At 42.7% G+C, this 22,517-nt stretch overlaps 3 long non-coding RNA genes and 1 other non-coding gene across 4 annotated transcripts; 2 read left to right on the forward strand and 2 right to left on the reverse strand.

The window, feature by feature from the left end:
* Window positions 1-3,049: 3,049 nt before the first annotated feature.
* Window positions 3,050-4,549, forward strand: LOC112272349. Its single transcript, XR_002966014.1, has 2 exons — window positions 3,050-3,096; window positions 3,518-4,549. It is a non-coding gene; the product is annotated as an uncharacterized LOC112272349 (long non-coding RNA).
* Window positions 4,550-7,670: 3,121 nt separating this feature from the next.
* MIR7767 (microRNA MIR7767) lies at window positions 7,671-7,781 on the reverse strand. Its single transcript, NR_127057.1, has one exon. It is a non-coding gene; the product is annotated as a microRNA MIR7767 (primary transcript).
* A 10,038-nt stretch (window positions 7,782-17,819) lies between these two features.
* LOC112272352 lies at window positions 17,820-19,087 on the reverse strand. The gene is made up of 3 exons (XR_002966017.1): window positions 18,966-19,087; window positions 18,250-18,857; window positions 17,820-18,071 (listed from the first exon to the last, which is right to left on the reverse strand). It is a non-coding gene; the product is annotated as an uncharacterized LOC112272352 (long non-coding RNA).
* Window positions 19,088-19,105: 18 nt separating this feature from the next.
* LOC112272351 lies at window positions 19,106-22,234 on the forward strand. Its single transcript, XR_002966016.1, has 2 exons — window positions 19,106-19,824; window positions 20,695-22,234. It is a non-coding gene; the product is annotated as an uncharacterized LOC112272351 (long non-coding RNA).
* Window positions 22,235-22,517: the final 283 nt, after the last annotated feature.

Raw genomic sequence — 22,517 nt, forward strand, 5'->3', positions numbered from 1 at the left:
TCGAATCTCAACAGATCCCCACTCCCCCCTCCATAGCCGGTGCAGCTGCATCTTCCTCTTCAACAAAGGACCACTCCTCGCAGTTGGGCATACCCTCAATTACCAGCCATTCTAGCTTGGGGAAAGCAATGGCCACCGGAGATCTGGGATTAGCCCCCCTGCAGCCCACAAATTCGGGCCCAATCTTGGTAATTGCGGCTGCTCCATTAATTCTCAGATACTTCAGGTTGGGTAGCTGCCCAAGTGGTGGAAGATGCACACAAGAAATGCAGTCTATGAGCTTCAAGAGTTTGACTGAGGACAAATGGGTACTGTTCAGCCAAGTTGGATACCTCTGACCAAAGAATCCAAAAATACCTATATATTCCAGGTTCTGAGAAGGGATTAGCTGCTCAAAGATCTTCTCAATTTTGCCAACATCTTCTTCTGAATATGGTATGTCCGAATGTTCTGTGCACCTTAGCTTCAAAACTTTGAGATACTTTTTATCTTGTAGTAATAAATTTGTGCTACAAGGAACTGCTCTTTCCAGTGTGATCAAATCAAGATTCCTCAGCCATGAGAGATGCCTCAGTTCTTCCAACTTCCATCCATCTTGTGTTTTAGCACTACCAGTTTCACCACCAATAGAAAATCCTTCTAAATCATTCAGGAACTCCAATGTCCCTATCCCCTTTGGAACCTGATTTATGGGTGTACCATGCAAACCAAGATACCTTAAATTGCACAACTGGGTGATCGCCAAAGGAAGATTATGCAGAGCTTTGCACATTTGCAAGTTCAGGATCTGAAGGTTTATGAGATAACCAATGGACTCTGGAAGAGAAGATATATCTGTGCCATTGAGATCAAGCAATCGTAGATGGACCAAATTTCCAATGCAAGCTGGAATGGCTTCTATGGATGAACCAGAAAGATTCAAAACTCGGATGCACGGAAGCATTTTGAAAATTGTACTTTCAACTCTTGGTGGCTTGGCACAACGAATGTTCGAAGCCCTTGCTCTAATCTGCTCCTTTCCCACATTGGGAAGATGTACCGAATCCTTGTCAGTGACAATTGAAATACGCCGCAGTTTGGGAAAATATTTAGCCTCCAAGGATTGTGGGTCTCCGCAAAAACATTCTTCTGCTGATATATGTTGAGCAAGTTGCCTAAAAAGATCATGCATTTTGCAGACCTCATGGTCAAAATACTGTTGAGCTGGTTGAAGGAGATTTCTATGTAACAACTCATAGTAATATTCTTCAGCAGTATCTTCTAATATTTGCTCATCTTGCTCTTCTATAAAACCTTCAGCAACCCAAAGCCTGGTAAGATCTCCACGCCACATCTCACTATCTTCTGGATATAAGCTGCAATAGAGCAAACATTGCTTTAAATGCCGTGGTAGCTCATCATAACTCAAATACAAAGCACCTGAAAGATCAGGGGGAAGCTTTCTCATAGACCAAGAACTTTTGTTTATAACCGTTCTCCATCCCTTCTCAGTTTTCTCCTTAGTTGCTAGAATAGGAGCAATAACTTTGATGGCAAGAGGGAGGCCACCACATTTACGAACAATCTCCATCCCTATATGCCGCAGGCTTTGCACTCCTTTGACTTCATTGATGTTCATACTCTTCCAAAGAAGCTCCCATCCAACATCTATTGACATCAGATCAACACGATGCATATGTTCAGCCCCAATTGCCAGTGCAACTGTATCATGTCGAGTTGTCACTAGAACAACTACTGTAGTGGCAGCGTGTAATGGAGTTCTCGGTACATCGATCCATGACTCAGCCTGCCAGACATCATCCAACACAAGGAAAAAACTCTTCTTATCAATTGCCACTTGAAGCTTGCGGCTGAGCTCTCCAGCATTTTCATCTTGGTCATAAGGTACCCCAATTTTGCGGAGAACTTCTTTCAATATAGCAACTTCAGGGTAATCCTTAGAAACACAAATCCATGCTTGTTTGTTGAAGTTCCCTTGTATTTTCTGATCATTATATATTTTCTGAGCAAGGGTTGTCTTTCCAACTCCTCCTGTTCCAACAATTGCGAGCTTGTAAGTCTTGTTCTCCTTATGAGCAAGGACCAAATCCACCATGTTTCTGCAAGCTTCTAAAGTATCCTTCCCCACAAGATTAGGCTCCTCAAGGCTACTTCGCTGCATACTCTGCTTTGCTACCTGAACTTCCGCTTTAGGCTGCATATTCTGAAGCTTTAAAAATCTTTCACCCATCTTTGAAATCCTCTCAAGTTCAGCATTGAAGTCTCTGATTTGAACAGCAATCTTGTGACGCTTCTGAACATTAGGAATGCAAGTGAACTATGAAATGCCAATACATGAAGTTGACTTTCTTGATGAAGGATGTTCAGCAAGTAGCTTGCCTCCTTCAGATCTTGCCAGGTCAATAATATCATCAGCATAATACATAGCATCTCTCAGCTCACCAAGCCAATTGTTAACCGCGGATTCTTCAGTCCTCCTTTGCTGGGCGTCATTAAGGAAGCATTATATTTGGGTCATTGTTCGCTGCAGCTCTCTGAGGTCGTCTTCTACCCCTAGAATCAGAACTGCCTCTTCTGTAATGATATCTTGCAATTTTTTGGCACATGACCCAACAAGAGAATCCAGTATGGTTGCCATCACACAAACTTAACGAGGTTGATCCACAACAAAGCGATTTCCCTGGAAGTGTAGCTAACTTGCTGGCTAGAAATGAATGCAGAACATGTGTTAAGATGATTCGGGAAGTAGACATTGTTCACTAAATTCGTATGCTTGTAACAGAAATCCAGAAATAACAAACCTGTTGCAAGTCCGTTTAAATTTTGAATAAAATAAATAATCTACTTGACGTACAGAGCTTCAATAATGGCTATATTGAAGTTTATGGGTTTTGGCTAGATGGTGTTCAGAACTGTGAGACCAGTCAATTGCTGTTGAATAGTGACTGGGCTGAAGGCCCATGTTCTGCTGGCCCATGTGGCCCATTTCATCTAGTAGCTGTCCTGCCCTAGAAGATGCAGACGAGAGCCTCCTGAGGAGAGGAGCCGCCAGAGAGAGAACCAAGAAGAGAAGGACTGCTGCTGCTGCTGTTGCAGGTGAGCTCCTCCCTCGCTCTACAATTACGTACTTTCACTTCCATGTGAATTTTTTTTGTCCGATAAAGATGCCCATGCTAATACACTAGATACCATAAATCAAGTCAATCAACCTTTTAAAACGGTTCAAGGAAAAAGATCCACATCGATGTTTTATAGATTCAGTACTATCCTCTTTTGCTACTTTGGCTTTTGTAAATAACTGGGTCTTTGGCCGTTCGTCTGAAATTTCAATACTAAAGCGAGGTGTTGAAGTTATTTTTGTTCCATAACTAGGTGTCGTTTGGTTTGCCTTACTAAAGTTGAGTCATCAATATTCAGTTACAATAATGATGAAATTTCTAGATCACAAACTGTTAACTTTTCACAAGCTAGCATAGTCATGGTACCATATTTCATTGTAGTAATGTCATGCAAACAGAGATGCAAGATCTGGAATACAGTAAAAATCTTACCTTTCAAACCAATCTTTCAGCAAGAAAGAAACAAGAATCAATAGTAAGATCAAGCTACCAACCAATCACCACTTTCTGATCTCGGTCAGCCCATCACTACTTTAATAAGATCTCAATTGCCGAAGCCAAAGGGGAAATGATAATTGATAAGTAACTGGTTGAATAGGCCAGTGTGTCGAAGAGATTTAGAAGAGTATCAGCCAGTGACCCAAAGAAAGCCTCACTGCTGCTGATGTAAAAAGGGACAAGGAGAATGTGAATACATGTTTCCCTTGAAAGAAAGCTGGTTCAGTGAATAGAAGAAAAATTATCACCCAACAGAGCTATCAGAACTAGAGAAAATACCTGAATATTGAATAAGGTTAGACTGCTGCGGAAGAGTGAGATGTGATCGTACAAATCAAGTTCCCTCTCAAGTCCCAACAGGATCTCTTTGCTAAGCAGTCCAACAAACAATCAAACAAGTGCGCCGATCATGACACTTGTGCTGAATCTGTGCAATCAGTGTGTGCAAATAAGGTATTACTTAAGAAAGGTCAAGATGAGGAGGATGAAATATGTAAACTGTTAATTAGAGGGCACAGTTGAGCTTACCAGAGAGTGAAGAGAGTGGATGCAGAAGCTGAGTGAAGCACAAGCAGAATTTTGCAAACTGAACGAATGCATAAACAGAGGAAATCATTGAAAGCTAAAGAGCAGCTCCTACTGAAGCATCACCTTCTTCCCTGCGAAAGTTAAGAAGCACCATCTTCTTGTATCTCATGAATAGTGGCTGGGAGGTTGCATAAACTATGTATAACTAGTTAGACAGTCTACAAGTCTCCATTATTCATTAATCATCCGGAACAGCATGCAGGCAAGACTAGTTAGCAGTCTCATCTTTTTATCTGCTTTAGAGTTGTCTCCACTGACCATCTAGGCAACTTGTACAATTAAAAATAAATCCTGGGATAAACTAATTGATGTAATTTGAATATGTAAATGAGGACAAAAATCCACCTGCTCCTTCCGTAGTGTCTTAAATAAATGCAAGAAACTACCAATGATGGCGTGAGAGAAAGAAGGTTGATTTTGTTAAATTCTTTGATAGCTATTGTACATTAATCGAAAGAGTGAGTTTGCATGGTCTCAAAATAATGATGACCACACTCCGAGTGGGTGACCTGAGGAAATGAACAAGAAGTTCCCATATGAACCAGACGAGGGAGGAGTGGTAAGCGAATGATTCATGAGCAAAAATTATTTCATTTGCAAAGGCTCCTCTGAGTGCATTCTATAAGACATGTATATGAAATGAGTCTTGACACCATGCTTCATAATAATTCCAATAGTGACAATTGCTTGCAGTTTAGATTCACGGGGCGTATGCATTGGCTAGAAATGCGCATCACCAAAGCTGGCACGACATGTTTTTTATTTTATTTTCCCTTTGTCATCTGTGCAAGTTGCAATTTTGAATGTGCTCGTCCATAGATAGGCGATAAATTTAATCCCCTCGTGATGGTAACAAACCACCAATTCCCTGCTGTCTGGTCAGAAATGATTCGACGCTAGCCCGAAAATTGAAAAAACAAATTACTAGAAAAAATTTACCTAACGCATTTGTTACCCAAAACGAAGCAATTGAACACAGTGCATGGTCAGCAAGACAACCAGAAACAGGCATATCCATTTTATGGAAGTTGCAGATATTATGTTTAACCGAAACTACACAGGGCAAGTTGCAGATGATGAGACATACATACATGATATCTTTACATCACTGCGACGTGCAGAGTTGCAGATTTTATAACTAGTCAAGTCTTCGAAAGCCAAAAATCGCCACTGCACTAGAGAAAAGGATATACCTGAATGTGGGGCCGATCCATAATAAGTGTCACTGATTTAGTACAACTTTTATTAGGGATCGTAGGGAGTACTTGATAACTGATAAGCCAATATATGTTCAGAGTGCTAATATATGTTAAGTGAATCGATTTCTTTGAGATTGCCTGCATATATAAAACAATGATTAATGGAGACTAAATCCAATACAGTCTCAATTTGTTTAGAGTTGACGTTCCTCGGCATATGCATTGGCTGCTAACAGGCACCGCCAAGGCCAGGAGACGATGTGGTCATCCCAAGTCCCTTGTGCAAGTTGCAGTTTTGAGAGTACTCGGTGCTGCAAATTGTCACACGATGAATCTAATCCCACCGTACATGATAGCAACAAGCCACCAATTTAATCCCCTGCAGTGGAGTCATGGATATACATTATACTAATCAGTTCATAAAAAAATGTCAGAGAACGTAATCCATCAGCATTGTTTACGCAATTCGTGCATCTGATAAGCAGTCAACACCAACTCAACCCTAGGCCGATGACAGCAACATGATACCGAATCTGTCGAAATTATTAACCTAACCCTGCGAACAAAGAAAGAAATTATCGCACATCAGAACAAAGAAATTACTCGACAGCAGCCCCAGAGAAGATTTGCTACGGCCTCCCCTGCAGAGATTATCTGGCATCCAGGAGCACGGTTTCTCGCGGCGACCCTCTTGCGGCGGCATCCGGGGACCGATATCTGAAGAGACACTGTTTTGGTTCTGTTTGGTTGCCATGCTGAATTGCTCATCCTGTACGCATCATCTCCCCTTCATGGCTTCATCCTTCAGGCTTCAGCTCCTCCCACTGCTTGCTCATCGCAGAACACAAGACAATTCTTACCGTTCCATCTAATCTTTACAGAAACAGTACGAAGGAGTTGCTCGGCCGATTGGATTAGCTACTGCGTAATTTTATCGGCAATGCTCAAACCGAAACATGCTTCAGTGGGTACTTCCGCTGTCTCGATACAACCAAGATTTGATATAGTCAGTCCTCCTTTTCCAGGCTTAGGAAGCAACGTAGATATTACATTTATCATGACATAGGCGGAGTTACTTACCCTAGCAACAAAAAGAAAAGAAGAAATACATGTTTGGACAAACAGAGAGATATATTCACGACTATTTTGACCAAAGGCCTGATAAGAATGCATCTTGACAAGCAAATAATAACACAAGGCCTGAGATAGTTTGATCAATAACAAGGAGATGCGAGAAGATGCTAAATTAATGGACATCTTTAAGAATGTTGAGGGGCTTCACTGTTTGTGTCGATTGTTGACACGTGCGTTTGGTCCCTCCTCCTTTCTCCGGGCTTGGGACCGGCTATGTAACATATTACACTTGTTGTCACATAGGCGGAGTTGCCTACCCTATCAATGAAAAACAAACAAAAGTCCAAAGTGTTTTCACAAAGATAACCAAATATTACAAGAAATTAAAAGGAATCTTCAATCTCTTTTTGTAGGCCTGATTTTCGTTTTTCTCTTCATCTTTTTTGAATTTTGTTTTCTCTTTTTTTTTTCCTTTTTCATATTTTTAATTTTCTCCTTTTTTTTGTCTGATTTTTTTTGTTTCCTCCCAGAAGAATATCACATCATACTGCACCAGTGGGTCCTTGACCTAGTTACAGTTCCACAAGCCTTCTGAATTAGCAACCTACAAAACAAACAAGCAACATAAGTAAGAAGATCACGTCAAAGAGATACTGGTATCATCTAAATGTTATATGAAGATATAAGCAGACCATATGGAAATAAAAGAACCAACCCATGAATGCACTATATGAAACTATATATCTTTTTTTATTTAGAAAATGGTACTATGTGAACATGCTCAACATAACTGAACCCTCGCATCTGTAGAGCAATAAAATCACCCTGACATTTCTTTTCTTGGCAATTCACCACGGAAAGAATGAATCCCAGTACGGGATAGAGTAACAGCCTAACAGGTGATTAAGGAAAGAAAAGTCCAACCAGTGATCGTACCTTGTACATGTCTGTGTTGGCATCTACCATGTGTAGACATCTAGGTCTTCACCACGAATTTGCTGAAGCCCCGGCACCCAGAGTTTAGACACCTCCTGCATATCATCATCCAACCACAGCTGCTGCAAATTACCCAATCCGTCGACACACCTTAAGTGTGGGCAGTCCTGCGCATACAGTTCCCTTAATACTGGAAGGTTCGAGACTCTCTCCAGGCCATCACATCCACAAATAAGCGCCTCAGAGAGGAAAGGCAGGTCCTCCACCACCTTCAAGCTGCTTGCTCCTCTCAATCCGAGCTCTTCCAAGCAGGTGGCCTCCTGTCCAAGCTGTCGTGGGAGAGCTCTCAGCTTGGGGCAGCCATCAAGTCGCAACCACTTCAAGCGTGGCAGCACCTGCACCCTTGGAGACGGGGCTTCCCCTTTTCGAATCTCAGCAGATCCGTCCTCTTCCCCTTCCATAGATGCTGCCGCTGCATCTCCTTCTTCAACAAAGGACCACTCCTCCCAGTTGGGCATATCCTCGATGACCAACGTTTCAAGTTTGGGGAAAGCAGCTGCCACCGTGGATCTGGGATTATCCCCCCTGCAGCCCACGAATTCAGGCCCAATCTTGGTAACCGCTGCTGCTCCGTCAATTCTTAGGTATTTTAGGTTTGGTAGTTGCCAGAGTGGGGGAAGATGCACACAGGAATTGCAGTCTATGAGGATCAAGTGTTTTACTGAGACTAAATGGGTGGTACCAAGCCAGGTGGGGAACCTTCGACCAAAGAAATCAGCAATAATAAGATCTTCCAGGTTGTGTGGAGGGATAAGCTGCTCAAAGATCTTCTCAATATTGCCAACATCTCCTTCTGAATAAGATTCAACCGGATGTTTTGTGCAGTTTAGACTCAAAAGTTTCAGATATTTTTTGTCTACTAACAATGAATCTGTAGTAGGTGGTGATGCTCTTTCCAATTTGATCATATGAAGCCTCCTTAGTTGCAACAGATGCCCCAACTCTTCCAACTTCCATCCATCTTGTGTTTTACCAATATCACTTCCACCACCAATTGGAAATCCTTCCAAATCATTGAGGAATGTCAATCTACCTATCCCTTCTGGAACCTGATTTATCGGTGTATCTTCCAGACCAAGCCGCCTTAAGTTGCACAACTGAGTGATTGACGAAGGAAGATTGTGTAGAGCATCACACCTTTGCAAGTTCAATATCTGAAGGTTTATGAGAGAGCCCATGACCTCTGGAAGACAGGATATTTCTGTACCATTGAGGTCAAGCAACCGTAGATGGATTAAATTTGCAATGCAATCTGGAATTGTTTGAATGGACGAACCAGTCAGATCCAAAACACGAAGAAGCAAAAGCTTCTTGAAAAGTGAATGATCAACTCCTTGAGAGACCCCATAGAACTTTCTAAGTAAAGTCCTCACTTTAAGATGTTCCTTGTCCATGGTAGGGAACACTAACATATCCTTCTTGGTCACAGCTGAAATGCGCCGTAGTTTAGTCATGCTTTGACCCTCTAATGATTCAGGGTCTCCAGTAAAACATTCATCTCTTGATAAGTAGCAAGCAAGCTGCCTTAAGAGGTCATGCATTTTGCAGTTAGTATGGTCAAAAGTTGAACCATCTGGTTGGAGGAGATTCCTATGGATTAGCTCATAGTAGTACTCTTCTCCTGTTTCTTCTAGTAGTTGGCCTTCTTGCTCCTCTATGAAGCCTTCAGCAACCCATAACATGACAAGGTCATCACGCTTGATGGTAGAATCTTCAGGATACAATGCACAATAAAGGAAACATTGCTTCAGATGATGTGGTAACTCATTATAGCTCAGATATAAAGCTCCTTCTATATCATCGTGAAGTTCTGACCAAGCACTTATTTTGCTCAAAATCTTTTTCCACTCGTTCTCTGTTTGATCTTTGCTTGTCAAAACACGAGCTATGACCTTGATTGCAAGGGGGAGGTAGCCGCATTTTTTAATAATCTGAATGCCTGTGTTTCTCAGATTTTGCACTTCTTTCTCTTCATCTATGTTCATGCTCTTCCAAAGTAGCTCCCACCCAACCTCTTCTGACAAAAGATTAACTCGATGGGTATGCGCTGCATGGATATCCATTGCAATTCTATCATCTCGTGTGGTTACCAAAATAACTGATGAAGCTGCGGCATATATTGGAGCCTCTATTAGATCAATCACACTAGACTTCCACACATCATCAAGAACAAGAAAGAAACTCTTGCCTTCGATTGTTTTTGCAATCTTTCTCTGGAGTTCAGCTATGGTTTCACCTTGATCTTGATATACTCCAATATTGCGGAGAATCTCCTTCAGAAGATTAACTTCATTACACTCTTGAGAAACACAAACCCATGCTTGTTTCTCAAAGACTGGTTTAATTTTTTGCTCATTGTATATTTTCTGAGCTAGTGTTGTCTTACCAACTCCTCCAGTTCCAACAATAGCGAGCCTATAATCCTTTTGTTCCTTCCCTGCAAGGACTAAATCCACCAATTTCTTGCTAGAATGCATAATCTCCTTTCCCACAAGTTTGGGTTGTACAAGATTGGAATTTTCTCTCCCTTTGGATGTTGAACCTTGGCCAGTAGGTCCAACACCAGGATGTAGAAAACTGTTTCCATGCTTTGATAGCTGCTCTACTCTGTCGTTCAGGTCTCTGATCTTAACAGCAATTTCATGACGCCTCTGAATAACAGGAAAGCAAGATAACAACGAAATGCCACAACCTGCAGTTGAGTTTTTTGATGATGATGATTTGCGATCTTTCAGTAACTTGCTTCCTTCGAATCTAGCTGAGTCAACAATGTCAACAGCATCGTACATAGCATCTCTTAGCTCACTAAGCCAATTGTTAACTGCTGACTCCTTTATCCTCCTTTGCTCAGCATCATCAAGAAAGCAGCGTATTTGTCTCATTGTTCCTTGCATTTTTTCTAGTTCTTCTTTTACATCAAGAATTAGCACTGCCTTCTCTGCAATGATATCTTGCAACTTTGTGATGCATGATCCAACCAAAGGATCTAATACAGATGCCATCAGATGAACTTGAGGAGGGAGATCCACCGAAGCACTAAGCGTGCAGCTTACTTCGGAAAACTGCAAATTTTGTTGGCTGCCAATAAATGTATAATATATGTTAAGATGGTTTTAAAACTATGCAATGTAAATGAAATTTATATTATGGTTAAAGACATCTACATATATCTCTATTTATTTTGGATTTACATATTCAATATGTTCAGATACGGAAGCTTATCAGCTATGATAACCCAATAATTTGCTTTGCATGTATGCTGGTAGGTCCATCCTGGTGTTTGACAAATTTCAATAGCATGGTGAGGTATTGAAGGTCAACTCCTCTGAGTTAGCTAGCAGGTTGCCTATTCAATGTGTATTTGCGTAGTGAGATTTATTACCATGTATTTGGAAAGTTACATGGTAGCATACATACATAACCACAAGTAGTTTTCACAAAGTTATAATTTATTCTATTGCAGTATTGTTCCATCAGATATCACTTATAGTAATTGATTTCTCATACTAGTAAGTTTCCACAAAATGTGGGAAACACATTTGTCTATGTAAAACTACCATCTATTCCGGTTCAGTATGATAACAATGTTTATTTGTCTGCTCAACTCAGCTGCAGAGAAGGGCAATACATCGTGTATGTAAAAATCGGAAGCTGCCTAGCATCCTAATTATAACCATCCTAATTATAATACATCAAAAAAATTCCCTAACCGCAGAAAATGTTCTTCAGAGTTGTAGTTTTATCTATGATGAATGGTGTCGCCATAACTCTTCCTTGTCTGATAAATTTTCTCGGTCACCAATGGAATCAATGTCTAGCACTAGCTATCCAGTTGTGATTACATATTTCAGTCACTTCGTGGAAGCAAAGATTCAAGACCTAAATTAAAATTACATGTCTTACCTTACAAGCACTTCGTCCAGCAAGAAATAAACAGCCAATAAGAAAAATCAATTGTAACCATCTTGCAGGTGCATCTTGCTCTGATGATCAACCCATCGCTACATTAAGATCTCAGCCGTGCTGAAACCAAAGGGGGGGGTGAAATGGAGCTGGTTGGGGAAATCAATGCACGGAAAATAGGTAACAGAAGTTTTCTGGCAGTCACCCAGGAACAACCATAGATATGTGTTCCTACAGAAAGGGGGGAGAACAAAAAAAAATTGGTTCGATTGATACCTCAGAGGAAAACAAAAGAAGAATTACCACTGAAAACAGATGCAGAACATTGAAATAACATACCTGAACACAGGTCAATTGGTCAGAGTACTGCAGCCTGCTGAAGGAGAGCGATATGTGTTAATACCAACTGTGTCCTGCCAACAGGAATGAACACAATGTACCAATGCTGCAGGAAAAGTAGGCATAAGTTTTATCAACTCAAGAGAATAGAAAGAAAGAAATTGCAACAATCTCTTGGTCTCCTGATGCCAGTGTGGCGTGGAGATTACCAGAGCAAACAGCAGCAAGTAATACACCAGAGCAAAGCAAGAGCAGAGAATTAGTGGCTGGAAAGTGGGAACCTAAACAGCAGAGTCTCCTAATGCATGCCCGGCGCAATGGTATTGATTCTTGTGAGAAAATTCAACTAGGAACGCTGCATAGATCTAACCTTGGTTGCTGGGCTTAATCTAAGCAAGTAGTAATCACCTCGAGATCCCACAAGGAGGCCATGTGAATCCTGCCAACAGTTTTGTTCAGATGAGTTCTTTAAGACTTGGGACCATGACTTGAAGGAGTGTATTTCCGCAACACCATCAAAATTATACTTGAAGGAGGCCCTGTGAAACCTCCCTACAGTTTTCCCGTCAAAAAAATATGTAATGTGGAATGATTTTGCCTGGGTCAAAACCAGAATTCGCGCCTGCTACTTGGAATTGCAGCATTCCGTACAGCATGCAATCCGCGAGGTACCCTCTGCTGCAGGTAGAAATTTCGGAATCCAGCTCTGCCAGCTCTGGGAGTGAAACCGAACGGGTTCAAAATCTGGCTGAAAATGTCTCAAACAATTCAATGCTCGCATGTCACTTGGCAAACAAACTACTGGTGCAAAAGTTGAAGTATCGATCTGGGTTAGTCTTAGTTTCAGGTCTCAGGTCTCTGATTTCGGTTTTCCACTGTAGTTTTTGAATCATGTGTGGGGATATTGGCAACGACGCACGGGTGCTCTGCCGGTGCATGGGTCGGAGTCTTAAGCAAGCTTATCTAGCCCTGCAACCCGATGTTATACCTAAACCATTTGCTATCCCCAAATACAAAGAAACTGGATCAATATTATGCAGCAAGAAGCGGCAGCTAATCAAAACAGAAGAGGAAAATGAAAGAAGAATTGCCACTGCATTAGAGATGTTGAACATTTAGAAAACACACCTGGATTACAGTCAAGCGATTAGCGTGCTGTGCGTGCTAGCACGATCTGCCTCCGATCCTGCCTCCACCACACCCCATATGATTACTTCAATCAGCGTGCCGACAGGAACGAACACAAGCTGCCGACACAAAACTTACTAAGCATGCATACAATGATTAACTGAAGAGAAGAAAGAATCAAAATTCGTGATCTCTTGTTGCAAATTACTCTGCCATGGAGATTACCAGAGCCAACTAACGCCAGAGGAAAGCAAGAGCAGGGGAATGACAAAGAACTAAAGAGAAATTCTTATTGAAGCACCCTTCTCTTGCATCACGTGGATAAAATATGTTGACTACAAGGTCACTAATAGTATTGTTCCCTCACGATGTTGTTAGCCAGCTGCAAGCCAACAACTCCCTGCTGTAGAGTCTTCAACAAATGCAATAAAAATAGGGAATTGGTTTTGTTAAGATGCTTTGCTCATAAGACTGAGTCAAAGTAGTGCTGATGGTAAAGACAAAAGGCTGAGCCGGGAAAATGAGGAAGAAACGAACAGAAGTTCTGATATGAAGCTCTACTACAGTTTTCGGTCAAAAACAAACAACTGCACCGATCATGAAACTATAGCTGGGTCCGCGTTGATGAATGATGATCAATGGGACCAGAATGCAGGTATCATCAAGTTTCCATCAGCAAATGTGAAACCTGGTCATGTAAATGCTTGAGATTTGTCTTTGCTAATCATCTAGTCGAGTTGCACACACTTAGAAGAATCCTACGGGTACTGCAGCCTGAATTAGAGACACAGACCATTGAGAAAACATACCTGAATACGGGTCAACTGATGAGTACAGCAGCCTGCAGAAGGAGGGTGATATGTGTTAATACCAACTGTTTCCTGCCGCAACACTCTGCAGGACAAGTTCTGCCAGCCAGCCAACAGAAATGAACACAATATATCGATGCTGCAGGGAAAGCAGAGATAAGTTCACCAACTCAATAAAATAGAAGGAAAGAAATTGCAACTGTCTCTTGATCTCCTGGTGCTAGTGTGGCATGAAGCTTACCAGAGCAAACAGCAGCAAGTAATACACCCTAGCAAAGCAAGAGCAGAGAAATAGTGGCTGGGAAATGGGAACCTAAATAAAAAAGTCTACTAATGCTCGGTACAGTGGGGTTGGTACTTGTGAGAGAAAAAACCCGCTGACAGTTCATTGAAACCAGTAGATCTAATCAAGTAGCGTTGCCAAGTTCAATCTAATCGAGTATTTACCTCGAGATCCCGCAAGGAGACCATGTAAAACCAGCCAATGTTTCGTTCAGTAAGACTCTGGCCCGTGACTTGCAGAAATGGATTTCTGCCGAGATGGGAAGGGTTGGAGAAACTTACTAGTTGCAAAATCCTAATGAGGCATCCTTCTCTCGCAGAGTCCTTCACTGAGGGAAGTACTGATCTTTACTAGGATGGCGGATTTCTCTCAGTTCCTCGACAGGATCCGTCAAGCAGAACAGAACTGAACTGAACCCAAGTTGTTATCCTGTGCAAACTTCCTTTACCTTCATCACTGGAAGCAAAATGGGCGGTGCATGAAGAAACTGAAGAATATAAAAAGAGCTACAGAAATCAACGATTCTTGTGGTATGAGCTTACCACATCCAGGAGCAGCAAATCACACTGAAGAAAAAGAAAAGGAAGAAAGGAAGAGCAGAGAATCCTTAGCACTCGTTGATGAGGCCTCCTCTTGTAGTCTTGTTGCAAGCATGTGTGGTGTGCGGAAGAGACATTGCATTATTGCAGTGTAGACCAAAGAGGACAAAGCAGATCAACAGTGTAAAGTGCAAGGCCTTATTTGGTATTAGAGTTTTTTGGGTGTTTTCTAGGGTATTATCCACCCCAAAATGAAAAACACTAGAAACTTCAAATGGTTGTTTGGTAGAAAGAATTTAGAGGGAATTATCCCTAGTTTTCCTCCACAAAACACTTCATTTTTTTACCAAATTAAAACACTTCTCATACTAGTGTGTTTTAGAAAAACACTAGTGTTTTGGATTTTTGAGACTTTTGGGTAAACCCTCAAATACCAAAACACCAGTGACTAAAAACTACACTAACACCAAACAAGGCCTAAAGGGGGTCTGCAGTATAAAGGCCTCATCTTGGTTGGTGTTTACACTCCTAATATAACACAGACAAAGTTCAAAGGAAGGACAGGAATTGCGAAGCTCTTGGATGCTAGGAGCAATTAAAATGAAGGAAGGTCTTGCATTATTGCAGTACTTATGGATTTGCATGACATAAGTCACATGTTCGGGGAGTAAGTAATTCTTGGTCAATACGACTTATATATTGAAACAGAGAAAGTAGCAGTCAAAATGAAGAAAGGTCTTGCATAGTTGCATTATTGCAGTGCTAAAAGTATGACTTGCCTGGACATAGGGTCCAAGTTGGGGTATGCAGAATCACATGGGTCATCGGACCGTTGGTGAGCTGAAATACAGACAGAATACTTGATGGGCTATTGGAAATACAGGGAGGTGGTGCCCAGAAGCCTCAATCCCGATGATGCAGGCGCGGCTACCATAGCCGGCGACCTGTCGCCCGTGCTCTAAACGTAATTTCCGGACTTGCCTGACTTTGTTCTGTTGTCTTGGCTTGGTTGTGCACTGACAGTATGACTGTCTCGTATATTTAACCTTTCTCAACATCATCACTGTTAGTAATGGAACTACACCAATCCCACGAGACTGTTGACTCGTAGTGAGTCAAGCTTCGGGACAGGCACCGTCGAGGAATCATTGCTGCTGCAGGAATTTCACTGTCACCCTCATGGCACCATCATGGTTCTCACCACTCACCATGGATGTAGCCTGCCAGAAAGAAACGCATTGGTGTCCACTCAGAAGGAAAAATCCATCTGTTTATGGCACTTTGGGCTACAATTCATGGATGGGTCTATCCATTTCTGTATCTCAGTGTGCCAATCGAATTTTGAGTTCTAAGTTTCAAGTATGCCAGAAAGAAACGCATCAGCGTCCAACGAGTCACCCGCAATACTATTCCAAAAAAAATGTGACCTACAATGTGGAGAGCTCTGGTTGCAAAATACTGTGCCATGGAGCTTACCAGAGCCAACTAGCGCCAGAGGAAAGCAAGAGCAGGGGAATGACAAAGAACTAAAGAGAAGTTCTTATTGAAGCACCCTTCTTTTGCATCACGTGAATAAAATATGTAGACTACAAGGTCACTAATAGTATTGTTCCCACAGGATGTTGTTAGCCAGCTGCAAGCCAACAACTCCCTGCTGTAGAGTCTTCAACAAATGCAACAAAAATAGGGAATTGGTTTTGTTAAGATGCTTTGCTCATAAGACTGAGTCAAAGTAGTGCTGATGGTAAAGACAAAACGATGAGCTGGCAAAATGAGGAAGAAGTTCTCATATGAACTGGAGGATGGAAGGAGTGGTTAGTCAAACTATGTACTGGCTGCATGTGAAATAAGACTGGACACCAAGTCTTCTGATAATTGCAATACAGCCACAATCCTTTACAGTTTAAGTTCTTGGGACGTATGCGTTGGCTGCTAATGGACATCACCAGAGCTGGCACCACATGCTTTATTTTATTTTCCTCTGTCATTTGTGCAAGTTGCAATTTTGAATGAACTCGGATGTAGATAGGTAATGAATATAATGTCCCTTGTGATAGTAACAAACCACCAACTCCCTGTTATGGATTCACAAATGGTTTGATGCTATCCCCAAAACCGGGAACACAAATTACAAAACTAACTTTAGCTAATCCATCTTGCCCCCAGCCCCTCAAAAAAGAAACCAAATTCGATGCATGATCAGCACACACACAAAAAAAAACATACACGGTCATGAAACTTCCATCACATGTGCACATGAGCAAATGAAAGGGAAGCATGAATTAAGACATACCAAGGTAGCAAACTACTTATTGATTAATGAGCAATTGTACAGGTTACCAAAGAGAGTGGATGCAGAGATAGTGTTTTACATTGCATGGGCAGAATGTTCAGACTGAGTTGGGAGCTGAAGAAGATCACACGCTCTTGCATTATAGTGGCATAAACTTTGTAGACTAGCCAACATAGTCTACAAGGTAACTGAAAATATGTATCACGAGGTTGGTGTTGGCTCTCATCTGATGTAACAATTGATTTACAAGCTGCAGAGCCTCGGTACTATGCTGCTATCAGGGTACACACTATCAGCATACAGATGTAATATATTTCTAAGATCACTTTGGCGGTGTGATCCGTTCAACCGCTCCCATCTATGGACGATGGCGTGTTGAACAAATGCTGTAGACTAGCAATAGTTTGAAAGAAAAGAAAAAAGCTCTGCCATATGATTTGTACATGTACAGAAGAGAGAGACATGGGTTGGTCAATGATTGATGAGTGAAGAACCATTTCCTATGACGACTGACTCTTCCATCCTCCATAATTGAGCACTCGTTTTATTTAATGCAAGTTGCAGTTTTTTGTTTTTGACGGAACTACTCTGGTCCTTAACCAGCCTAAACATTTTATTGGTCAAAGAAAACACTGCATGACCCATAGTTAATCTGGGAGTAGAGGGCGAAGTAATTGCATACATACTGGAGATCCTTACATTACAGTGAGGTGCAGAATTTGCAGTTTTTTTTCTTTTGAGAAATAATTTGCAGATTTTATAGCTAGTCAAGTCTTTCAAAGCCAGGAATTACCAGTGCAATAGAGAAGCTGAACATCGAGAAAATATATACCTGAATACATGAAGGTAGATAATTTGATGAGCCACATATCAATATATGTCGGGTGATCCGACGGCATCGAGCTTCCGTGCATACATAGTTAATCTGGGAGTATAGGGTGAAGCTTGTTTTTGCCTTGGTCACTTGTGCAAGTTGCAATTTTAGAGTACTCACATCACTTCTTTTTTTCTTCTGAAACTCCAGCTTTATTAAACTTGTTGTCGTATCAAGCTCATACATCACAAGAATAAACCCAAGCCACTACAGAACAATATGCACGCAGCCCAACCAAACTGTAGCAAACATAAGATTAAAAGGAAGGTGTAACACCAAAACTCTCAAAGTAGTCAAGCGCCAATTCTGAGACTATGCCGCCATCCATGAAGGGTAAACACATCCGTGGCCACCTGGTCCACCTGCCAGGGAACACCACCTCCTTGTCCATTGGTCGCTGAAGATGCGCACAAACCATCAATTATTCCCCTGCAGTGTTGTCATAGATTAACACCACTAATCAGTTACAGGATTTTTCATTCGAGAAATGCAGCAAAAAATAAGAACTTGACGTCATTGAGCTTCCCTGCATACAAAATTACAACTCTCTTGATTGTTTACAGTTGAGGTACATTTGGCTGCCAATGGGCATCACCGAAGTACTCACATGTGGTTTTCCCTTGTCACTTGTGCAAGTTGCAATTTTAGAGTACTCCCATGACTCTTTTTTTTCTTCTGAAAATGGAGCTTTATTAAACTTGCTGTCATATCAAGATGATACATCACAAGAATAAACCACAGCCTCTACATAATACTCCCTCCATTTCACAAAAAATGGCACGCACGCATTTCAAGATTTTATTTTGACCGACAATTAAACTAATTATTTGAGGGTTATTTGCTATAAAAATTATATCATTGGATTCGTATTTCAAAAACCTTTCCAACGATATAAAATTTGTAACATATAATCTACGTACTTTTGTTTAATCGTTGGTCAAAGTTTGATCTAGAAAAACGTGAACGCCATTCTTTGTGAAAAAGAGGGAGTAAGATGTACACAGCTGTAACATCCCCAGTTTAGCTACTAGTTAATAGGAGTTGTAATGTGCATCATGAGCATCGCATCGCATTATGCTGAAACCTGAAAATGAGGGGAATTTAAAACCTCGGTTTAAAACGCTTGAAATCAACTCCACACTTGCAACTCAAGATGAGTGTCCTTCAAAGACTCTGAATTTTTATGGAAGCTTTGTTTTCCCGTTACAAAGCTCTCTGCAAAGTTTCAGAATTTTTGAAGCAAGATTGAGCGTTCAAACAATTTTGAATTGTTTGAATTCAAAAGGAAACATCAAAGAAAATATAAAAGGAAAGAGCCCTTACCTCAGTTGGGCCAACCCAGCCCAACCGGCCCAGTTCGGCCAGCACAGCATCAGCCCAGCTCTCCCTTGTCTTTTCCTCCTCTCACTGACATGCGTACCACACATGTCAGTGCTTTCCTCTCCAGGCAGACAGCTGCGTGGCGTTGCCACAGGCCGACCAGCCACGTCCTCGCCAAGCCGCCGCCGTACGCCTCTCGAAGCCAGATCTTTCACCAGAGCGACCGCCTAAGTGTCCCTGAGCTTATCCCTTCACCCGTGCTCTCTTCGACGCGCCGAGGGCGGCGAAATCGTCCTCGAGCTTCTTCCTGGCTGCTTCTTCTCTCGTCCTTGGCGACGCCGTGAAACTCGTCGTCGAACTCGAGACCTATGCAACGAGACCTCCTAGCCGCGCCGCACCTAGCGTCGCAAGCCGTAGCTCCTGGAGTGCTTCCTGCAGGCCGGAACGCGAGCAGCATGCCGCTGCGTCCAGAGCACGTCCGCGCGCCGCCACCTCGCGCCACCGTGGTCGTAGCCCTCCCCAGGCCGCGTAACCTTGCCCTAAAGCTCCGCCTCGTCGCGGTGATCCTCCGTTCTGAAGGAATCGTCCCCAAACTCCGGTAATCGCCGCCATCAAGCTCATCTTCTCCAACTCCGGCCTCCCGCCGCCGCCGTGTCGATCTCCTCCGCCGGTGATCCCCGGACTTCACCGAGACCCTCCCTAGATCCGCGCAGACGTGTAGAACCTGTTGGTTCTCTTCATCGAGCCCCGGTCGCCCCGAGCCGTCCCCGCGCCGTCCCTCTGCATCGGCCGCCGCCCGCCGCCGACGAGCTCGACCGTGCGGTGCTCCTCCAGTCCGTCCGAGCCCTGCAGAAGCTTCGTGGTGAGCTCCTCTTTGTTTGCCCCTAGTCCCAGCCCTTCTCGTGCCCCGTAGCTCCCTGCCCGTGCACCGCCTGTGCCCGCAGCCGGCGCGCCTCCGGCGACGTGCAGCAGCCCGCGCTGCTCCCTTTGGTAGCAGCAGCACCCCGCTCGCCTCTACCTAGCCCCAGCCGCACCGCAGCGCCCCTCTAGCGAAGCTCCGGCGAGGCAGTGGGAAGAAGCCCACCAGAGCAGTGCTCGGTCCAGTGGACCCCACCCGCAATCCTGACCCCATCTGTCAGCCCCACCTTGTGTTTCTCTGGAAAAATAATAAAACCCTGACATGCGGGACCCACTTAAGTTAAAGAGAATTAAGTTAAATGAATAACCTGTAGTGGGTCCCACTGTCAGTGGACTTGGTCAACCCGAACTTGACCCCACCTGTCATGGACTGGGTCTAGTTACCTAGTGTATGACAAAAGTTGGGTTTAAAAAGAAATAAATAACCTGGAATTTCAGAAAAGAGTTAATGGCACTTTAGCTTAGAAAATTCATTGGAAATTCATCCGAACTCAGAAAAATATGGGCTGCCTATAGAAATGCTCACAAGAAGACAATCTATCTGTTGGTAGCTGTTGCATTCATGTTAAAGGAATAGTTAAGCTATAGGTTTGAATAACAAGTAGAATTGCGTTATAAATTCAAACAGAGTTTATTATAAATGCTCTATATTGGGCATTCGTACTCGGATTAACTTGGAACCAAGTGCATTAGTCTTTCTTTTGAATGTACAATGCCATGTCATGCATTTCATGTCATGAACATGCTGGTGTTTCTGCAGTAGTAGTAATTGTATGTCTGCTTCTTTTCCGGTGTTTTCGCTTCTTCGCGATAGGATCCGGAGATGATGTGAGTACCAAGCAAGAGCTGAACAGTGCTGAGGCCGTGCCAAAGCACTGGACATCAGGCAAGCAGCCCCCTCCTTTGACCATGTTGAATCCCGTTACTTTCAAATTACATTTGCTTTCAATTGTTATAGATGCATTCGATTCAATTGTTATTTTCCGTCAGATTGAGAGTTAGGCCTATCCTTTGCATAAGCTTGTTATCTGAAACCTTAATGCCATGTTACCTTCCACATCCCAGCATGACTAGCTAGAATTGCTTGTTGTAGTTTAGCAAGCCTTTATTTTATGTGCTATATGCTTAGCCATGCTTAGACTTATTGAGTTGATACATCAATTGGATTGATGAATCTAGTTATGTGGTGGATAAACTTGACTAGGATGGGTAACAGGGCAGTCAGAAGGCAGAGGCATGTAAATCTGAACAGTTAAAAGCTTAGGTGAGAGGCCATGTTGGAGAGCGTGGTGGGTTGTCTCATCTTTGTTGTTTAAGGACCGGTTTCTGGTTACACTGATCCAAGAACCACACATTGGGTTATGGGGCCCGCATCGACCTAGCATGACTAGACTTTTGGTCCATGAGCTACATTTAGTTCGAGCTTTCTTGATGAGAGTAAAAGAGAAAGGGAGTGAGTAAGGGTGGCTATGCAAGGCTTCTCCGGGAGAATGGTTTCTTGCCCCGCACACAACTTTTGGGACCATGTCCGAGGGACTGTCAGACTCGTGATTATAGAACGGACCATTAGGTGGCTGATGGATTAGGTCGAAGCATTGCAATAGTCGTGGACAACCTCCTTCTGACACACACTTTGAGTGTGTTGCAAGTACCGGCATTGGCAGACGGTTGGCGTGTGTGGGTAAAGTTATACACCCCTGCAGGGTTCAATCTATTCGAATAGCCGCGTCCTCGGTTATGGACGACTTGGAGATCTGTACTTGAATTAGATAACTTGAATAAAGTCTAAAACTGGATAACAACAGGGTGTCGCTACGAATGGCTTCCTCGGGGTTGGAACGAGGGGGTGTTCGTGGCACTGTTTGGGTGGTGTCAGTTAAGATAGAGAGTACTCAAAGTTCGCTCTCTCATCCTCTTTCAAAACTGCCCAGTAGTCGCTTTCAACTTAGTAGTCTATTGAAAAGGGTCAAAACTAGCTTTGTGCATCAAATAGTCCACATAAAGCCCTTGTCGATACCTCCTTCATCTATTACTATGTTGACGTAAGTCTTGCGGAGTACTTTTGTACTCATCTTGCTTTATTATAATGATTTGGGTTCAGCGAAGAGCATCCTTTGGATGTTTCCTCCTGGAGATCAACGACGAATATAGCTTGGAAGTCCCAACAGTGGTCTGGGAAGGGTGTGGTTGCCATCTGCTTAACCTCAAGCCTTCTTAAGGCCTTTGTTAAGTTTGTACCTGTCAAAGGTACCTATTTGTTTCCGTTGTGTGAGTTGCAACTTGGTCGTAAGATCCTCGATGTAATAAGTTGTTAACTTTGCTCGATTAAGAGTTGTTTGGTATATTACAGTTTCTGTCGTGGAGTTACTGTTGTGATACCTGTTGTTTGCGACATACGTTGTGCGTGCTGCGTGTATGATTATAACACGTGCGGTGTATGTAGGGTTCGGAGTCTGGTTAATGCTTAGTTAAGTTGTGACATGATGATGTGTAATCGAGTCCACCTGTCAAGGGGTTGGGAGCTATATCACTCCGCACGGTCGTCCTTCGACTGTGATCGCTTTGAGTTGATGCTTTGCTTGACTTGTGGAAGAGGGAGCTATATCACTCCGCACAGTTTACAACTGTGATCGCTTT

The sequence above is a fragment of the Brachypodium distachyon genome, chromosome 4, assembly GCF_000005505.3.
Source record: "Brachypodium distachyon strain Bd21 chromosome 4, Brachypodium_distachyon_v3.0, whole genome shotgun sequence".
NCBI lineage: Eukaryota > Viridiplantae > Streptophyta > Magnoliopsida > Poales > Poaceae > Brachypodium > Brachypodium distachyon.